Source organism: Prionailurus bengalensis, chromosome A2 (assembly GCF_016509475.1).
Source record: "Prionailurus bengalensis isolate Pbe53 chromosome A2, Fcat_Pben_1.1_paternal_pri, whole genome shotgun sequence".
Lineage (NCBI taxonomy): Eukaryota > Metazoa > Chordata > Mammalia > Carnivora > Felidae > Prionailurus > Prionailurus bengalensis.
This window is the reverse complement of record NC_057348.1, coordinates 142,544,739-142,552,362: the sequence shown is the minus strand read 5'-3', so window position 1 is coordinate 142,552,362 and position 7,624 is coordinate 142,544,739. Positions and strand designations below refer to the sequence as shown.

At 32.9% G+C, this 7,624-nt stretch overlaps 1 non-coding gene across 1 annotated transcript; it reads right to left on the bottom strand.

Moving 5' to 3' along the window:
- Positions 1-4,452: 4,452 nt before the first annotated feature.
- Positions 4,453-4,560, bottom strand: LOC122488781. The gene has a single exon (XR_006298704.1). It is a non-coding gene; the product is annotated as a U6 spliceosomal RNA (small nuclear RNA).
- Between the last annotated feature and the right edge of the window lie 3,064 nt (positions 4,561-7,624).

The following is a 7,624-nucleotide window of genomic DNA, read 5'->3' as shown; positions in this document are numbered from 1 at the left end:
TAATAGTGCAAGCGTTGGATTCTGGGTTGTTCTATTTTTAGTTTCTTGAAGAACCTCCATACTGTTCTCCATAGTAGCTGTACCAATTTGCATTCCCACCAACAGTGCAAGAGGGTTCCCCTTTCTTTGCATCCTTGTCAACACTTGTTGGTTCTTATGTTAATTTTAGCCATTCTGACAGGTATGAGGGTATCTCATCATGGTTTTGATTTGTACTTCCCTGATGATGAGTGATGTTGAGTATTTTTTCATGTGTCTGTTGGCCATCTGGATGTCTTCTTTGGAAAAGTCTCTATTCATATCTTCTTCCCATTTCTTAACTGGCTTATTTGTTTTTTGGTGTGTTAGTTTGATAAGTTCTTTATAGATTTTGAATACCAACCCTTTATCAGATATGTCATTTGCGAATATCTTCTCCCATAGTGTTTCTAAATTTTAGCCTTTCTAGTGTGTATATTTGTTTCAAATTTGTGTTTCCCTGATAACTAAGGACACTGAATATCTTTTTGTGTTTATTTGCCATTTCTATATATTCTTTGATGACTCTTTACCAAAGAGTCTCTTTAAAGCAACATTTTGTGTTAGAGTCCTTGAATTATTATTATTGAGTTGTAAGGTAAGGGTTATTTATATATTTTGGATGTAAGTCCTTTACTAGATATATAATTTGCAAATACTTTCTCCTACTATGTAGTTTGCTATTTCTTTTTCTTAAGATGTCTTTGGAGAACACCAGTTTTAAATTTTAATGAAGTCTAATTTACTTTTTTTGTATTCTACTTAAGAAATATTTGCTCACCCAAAGCCAATTATATTTGTTCCAATATCCTGTTCAAGAAGTTGTGTTGTTTTCCTTGTTTTCTTTTCTTTTTTTTTTTTTAGGTCTTTAATCTATTTGGAGTTAAATTTTTAACACCATGTGATAAGGATTAGTATTTATATTTTTGCATATGGTTATCCAGTTAATTCAACACTGTTTTTCGAAAAGGCAATTCTTCCCCTATTTATTTGCCTTAGCACCTTTGTTGAAAATTAATTGGTTTTGTGTGTGTGTGTGTGTGTGTGTGTTATATCTATATTTATGTCTGTATCTATATCTAATCTCTCTCTCTCTATATATATGGTCTATTTATGGATTCTTTCTTCTGTTCCATTGATCTATATGTTTTCTTTACATCAAACACATTGCCTCAGTTACAGTAGCTTTGTAGTAACTCTTAAAATCATATACTGTAAATTTTTTAACTTTGTTGTTTTTCACAATTATCTGGCCTATTTTAGATCCTTTGTATTTAAAGTCTTAATTAGTTTGTGTATGTCTACAAAAAAAAAGTGATTTTAATTAGGATTTGTTGAATCCATAGTTAACTCTGGGAAGAACTATTACCTTAACAATACTGAGTCTTTGATCTATGTTTTTTTTTTAATATACCTCCATTTAGTTATACCTTTAAAATTTTCTCTCAGAAGTATTTTGTGTATTTTATTGAACAAGTCTGGTACAAATTTCGTTAAAGTTATTCTTTTAAAAATTTTCATTTTAATGTTTTTTATATGGTACTGGTTTTTAAAAAATTTCAGTTTCTAAACTATTGTTAGAATACAGAAATACAATAGATTTTATGCATTGAACCTGTGTCCCATGAAACTGCCAAATACATTTATTAGATGTATGGCAACACTTTGGTTTAGAACAACAATGAAAAGACTTAGAGTGGTAAAATTATATCACTGTGAGATTTAAGATAACTTTAAAATATCTAGAGAAACCAAGATGTTACCTTGGCTACATTAGCTCACTTGATATTACAGCTGTAATACATTTTACTTGCTCAATATTAAATTCAGTATAAGAATCACAGGTATTTCATCCAGTGGAAGAGCACATGGTATGTGGTGAAATGCACACTCCTGCTTCAGGACAGTAACAAAAATGTTTTGTTGTAGCAAGTTCAGAACAATAGACTCAAAGGCAGCTTTAAGTTTCTCTCTAAGCATGGTGGGGTGGAATGGATGGCTTCACAAATGCAGACACTGACATAAATACGAAGATTTAAAGGCCAACATGCAATGCACTTAAAAATTTAAATTAATGTCCAATTCATTTATTTAATGACAAATCACTTAGTAAATTGTGCAAATTTCCATGTAGCAGGTAAGAATAGAAGATACTTCTTTCTGAACACGATGTGAAATATTCTGAAACATTATGTGCCAGATTTTGTGGGAACACAAAGGACGACTGTTTTCTGCAATAAAAAAATCAAATCCTTTTAAGTTAGTTTTAGTCTAAGCCTAAGATACACTGCCACTCCTAACTTTCTTTGCTAGTTCTATTTAGGGTTGGTTCATGTAGTTAGTACTACTGAAAAAAGTGTAGGCGATTCCACCCAAACACTAATTATTGGTTGCCATCGTTTTTGTTGAAACATTGGAGTTCTTTGTATTTAATGGATCCAGACAATGGTGGAGCTTTCATTACCCTAATATTATTTTAGGAACTCCAATTCATTGAGTACTTCTCTCATTTTAGGCACCTTCACATCTGTGAGGTGATTTTCATTCTCATAATAAACCTATGTTGTGACAATTATTAAAATTATTAAAACCTAGACTTTGAGGCTGATTTCTTTCACCTAATTAATATTTGATATCCATCCACATTATTGGTATGATATTAGTGCACCCTTTGTTATTGCTGAGTAGTACTCCCATCACTGGGTGTTTATACAAATGTTTATCCATTCCTAAGTTGAGGTTATATGCTGTAACCATTCACACAATGTTTTTGTGTAGAGGAAATTTTCTTTTTGCTTCAGTAAACAAGTACAAATGGAATTTCTGGGTCATGGGTAAGTGTAAGTTTCACTTCACAAGATACTGAAAAACCGTTCTGAAAGATATGTGGTACTATCCTATGGTTTTAATTAGCTATAATAAAATTTTAATTGGCCTCCTGAAAGAGGCTGATGATGGCCATACATGAAAATGTTATATTGAAATCCTTCATTTTCATTGTGAAAAGTTTATTAAATGCTATGTTGATCAGTAATCAAATAGTAATATGGAAGTTTTTATCCCATTTCTCTTTTTTTCCACTGCTATGCATGGGCCCTACATAAAATGGTTATAAATACTGAGGGAGGGGGAGAAAGAGTAGGACTTTCACAATAAAAATTTATATAGTTGGATTTTGAGTATATAGGCAATTGTCAAATAGGTTGTAGATTTTCTTTATATAAATATAACTTATTCAAACAAGAGTATTTTCCCCCGACAATAAGGCAACAGACTTAAGGAACAGATCTTGGAGAAGACTTCATAGATGGACACATAAAAGGACACCCACTAACAGTTTCTAGTTTAATGGACTTTTAAAAAGAGAACATTTTATTTATATTAAAATCCACTAATTTCTACTATATGGGAATGAATTATCAAAACTTATGGTTACGTAAAAGGCTTGAACATCCTGAGAGAATCTTAATGAAAGCATAGCTCATTATAAATCCTCCAGAAGAGAATACAAAGTGCAAAATACTTTTGAATTATCTCATAAAGAATTTCTCTAGGATCCACGGGGAAAAGCTTTATACAAAATGCAGGACAAATGCTATCAGCCAGCTATTGAATTTTTAGTCTTGCATTCGTTTTAAGAGAATACCTATCGATAATGTAAGCACAACCAAAATCACTCTGCTTAAGTGATACGTTTAAAGAATAAGTGTATGTAAATTATATTCAAGTAGACCATTATTTGAAATATTTATGTATGGAATGGCATACAAAGGTATCAAAACAAAAGTGAAAAGATGGTAAGTCAGATTTTAAACAAATGTTTATTTAACACTTTAATTTAGTAAGAAAATTAATACAAGAACAATTTTGTCAAAATTGAGTAAAAAATGAATAATGAATATCCTCTCTCGTAATACAAACTACCTAGGTGATTTAAGACAATGTATCATTCCCTTTGTTTCTAGAAAGTGTTACGGTATGCATCTTTGTACCGATGGGCAGTTTTATTTTGAGTTGATTGCTTCAAGGGTTATCTAAAATTTTCTTAAAATAATTATATGAGTGCACTTACAATTTGTACACTCAATTCTATTCCAATTAATGCAACTGTCAAGGGGGTGGTCGGCGGAGGTGGTTTATCCTAGCATAGCAGGTATGAGGAGGCAAGTATTCAGACTTGCTCTTGTACTTAAGAGTATTGTCAAATTGTGTGAATCGTTTCATCTCTCTGGGCCTTAGTTTCTTTTATAATAATGCAGAGGGAATGGACTACATGCATGCTTCTCCAATATCAGTTGTTCACATATTACTTGCAAGATTTTTATCATATCTGTGCCAGTTTTGCCACCATTTAATGAATATCACTGTAAGTCAACTCAGTTTCCAAAACTTACGAGTCATGTGTATAAAATTTGTCTCTTTCTCTTTTTTTTTAAATATGTGGAACACTTCATGAATTTGTGTGTCATCCTTGCCCAGGGCCATGCTAATCTTCTCTATATTGTTCCAATTTTTTAGTATATGTGCTGCCAAAGCGAGCACTTGACTCTTTTTTTTCTAATTTTCATTGAAATAAAAACATGTTGCTTATATAAAACATGTTTCCCTATGAACAACTAAAATAATCTTCCATATCACTAGTGATACAGAACCAGATTTGTTTTCAATACTAGTATATATCGGAATTATGTTAAAACCTAATTGATATTGTTAGATATTTAGGATATAATTATGTAATCTATTATTTCAGAGAATGTTATTTTTATGACTCAAAGTAAAAGTCAAAATAGAAAATTTAAATTTAGGGGCGCCTGGGTGGCTCAGTCGGTTAAGCATCTGACTTTGGCTCAGGTCATGATCTCACGGTTTGTGAGTTCGAGCCCCGTGTCAGGCTTTGTGCTGCCAGCTCAGAGCCTGGAGCCTGCTTCTGATTCTGTGTCTCCCTCTCTCTCTGACCCTTCCCCACTCATGCTCTGTCTCTCTCTGCCTCAGAAATAAATAAACATTAAAAAAATTAAAAAAAAAGAAAATTTAAATTTATATAACTTTTTCATTTTTATGTTCTTATAGAATGACATGTGTATAATAGAACTTTCTATGCTTTTGCAACCTAAAAAGATGCATAGGTGAATAAAGAATATTTTCTTAACTAAAGGATGGTTTTATAGTGTAGTATCGTACTGGTATTTCATTTTAAGACAAAACTAATCTTTAATACATTCTTGGAGAAGTAGGGAATCCCAGTTTTGTTGCATTGTATTAATCGAAGATGCCCCATACGCTATGCATAACTCAAAATTATTACTCCCTTTATTCAAATTATTAATGTAACACAGCTATTTCTAAATATAATGATGAGTATTTTTACTCATCAGTTTTAATTACTTTTATTTAGAGTGCCATATTCTTTTACAAAGCTCGTATTTTCATAAGAACTTCAAACTTTGTGAAATCTTACTCATCCCCCTACCCTCCCCCCCCCCCCAAATTGTCACATAAAAGCTAGAGCTGTCAAGGGGAGGAAAAGATCATGAAAAACATTCAAACATCCCTGAGAAGACCTGATTTTAATGCCTTAATAAATAGTTGAGTGTAACATAGTAGCCTTCAAATTTTACTTAGCACCACACTTCCAGTACCATAGCTCCATTTGACCCTATAAAAATGCTGTTAATGGCTCTGTTTACTAGAATTTATTGCTACCAAGATGGAAAGTCACAAAGCTATGAAACTAGTAATGTAGCAATATGCAACCTCAAGCCCTATAATGTGGCTATATTTTGAAATCATTAAAATGCAGATGAGGATTAAGCTAAAGACTGATTTTGTGATTGCTTTTAAGATATTGAGTAGTTCTTAAAATATATGTATGGGTGAGTGTGTATAAATAACTTGCATATTAGTGTATTTCAAAATTGTTCTGATGGAAAAGGGTGTTTTCTTTGGCCGATGATTTCCCAGTTATTTTTAAAATGTTCTGTGATTCATCAAGTAATCAGATAAATTTCTGTTTTTTACTATTGTGATTGTAAATATACAGCTTTCTATATTTTTTTAAGTAATTTTCAGGTATTGCTTGTATGAGATATTTAAAGTGTTTTGAACAGAAATGTTCTCTTTATAACTTATTGCATATATCTGCTTCAGATTATTGTGGGGCATTTCAAATCAGTACCTATTATTCTTCTAGGCAAACTTCTTTAATGGTGTATATTTGTATGCACATATATTAACACATGTTTATATGCATAATCTCTTTGATAGATAAATTCTTGGTTTGTATCAACTGATTCTATCAAGATATGAATTAAAACACCTCTACATAACATGTTCATTATCTGCAGGACAAAGTACAGATATTATTTACTTTATATAAAGAAATACAAATCTGTTGAATAATATTAAAATCTGAAATTTCAGAGGGGAATTTATTTTTTAGAATCGATATTTTACACCCTCTTCACATTTGATAACTACTCTATATCTGTTTAAAAGGCAGAGGTTTATCCAGTTTCTTCGGGTTTCTTGCTTTTACTTGGCTCACTGCACATTAGTGGCACTAAATGGACAAAAGAGGACCCTTCACAGACCACTTAGCTCACCTCCATTGCTCTGTGCCCATTGATCCGTATAAGCTGTATTTCTACAAAATGTTACAAAGAGGTTTATTACTTGATTTTTCTTACACTAGTTAGAATTGATGATATAATTCTGGGGACATCTTGACATTATATTTCTCTTTTCCCTCTAAAGTGTCTCAACCACACCCATGGTTTCAAATACTAGCTATATTAACCAATGGCTTTCAAGAATAAATGTTCCCTCTGACGACACTTAAGCTACAGACTCCCTACTCCACAGTTCTCCTTTGGAACACCTTAAATTTAGTATTTTCCAAATCAATGACCTTCTCCCCTCAGCCTAATCTGCTCCTGCTCCCTTGTTCCCTTTCTGGATTAATGCTGTCCCACAGCATGCAAATCCTCTGTCTTTTCAGAACTAACGCAAAAGTCTTCTAGCTGGCTTCTCTGGTTTCAGTCTTGCTATCTCCAATTCCTTTACCCATGCTGCACATGGAATGCGATATACATAAAACATAAATCTTAATCTATTTTTCACATTTTAGGAAAATTAGTACATTTTCAGACACCTATGGATAAAGGTCAAGCTGCATGAAGAAACACACAAGTTTCTCTCTTGGGAGGGTGGAGGATCCTGTATACTCCTTTTCTCTGCTTGTCTTACTGGCTTGTGTCTGCTCTGGCTTGGTTCAGCCCTTGGAAGACATTGGTGGGACGAGGACTGTAGGAAAGTTAGAAGACAGAGAGAAACCAGGGGAGAAACACCGCTTCCTTAGTCTTTAAAATGGCTGTGACTGCTCTGCAACTCCAGCTTCCAAAGGGCAAGAGTCCCTCCTCTCTATAGAGGACCTCAGTTCTAGGAGTGGTAATAGTTTCTTGCAATTCTGGCTAACGTTTGGACTGCTCCCATTCATTTTCGGTCCTCTATGCTTCTCGATCACCTTTTAAACCAATTTGTTATCTGTGCATTTAACTAAATGGAATGTCCGATTTCCTTTCACTGACTGAAAACCTGATTCGTAAAA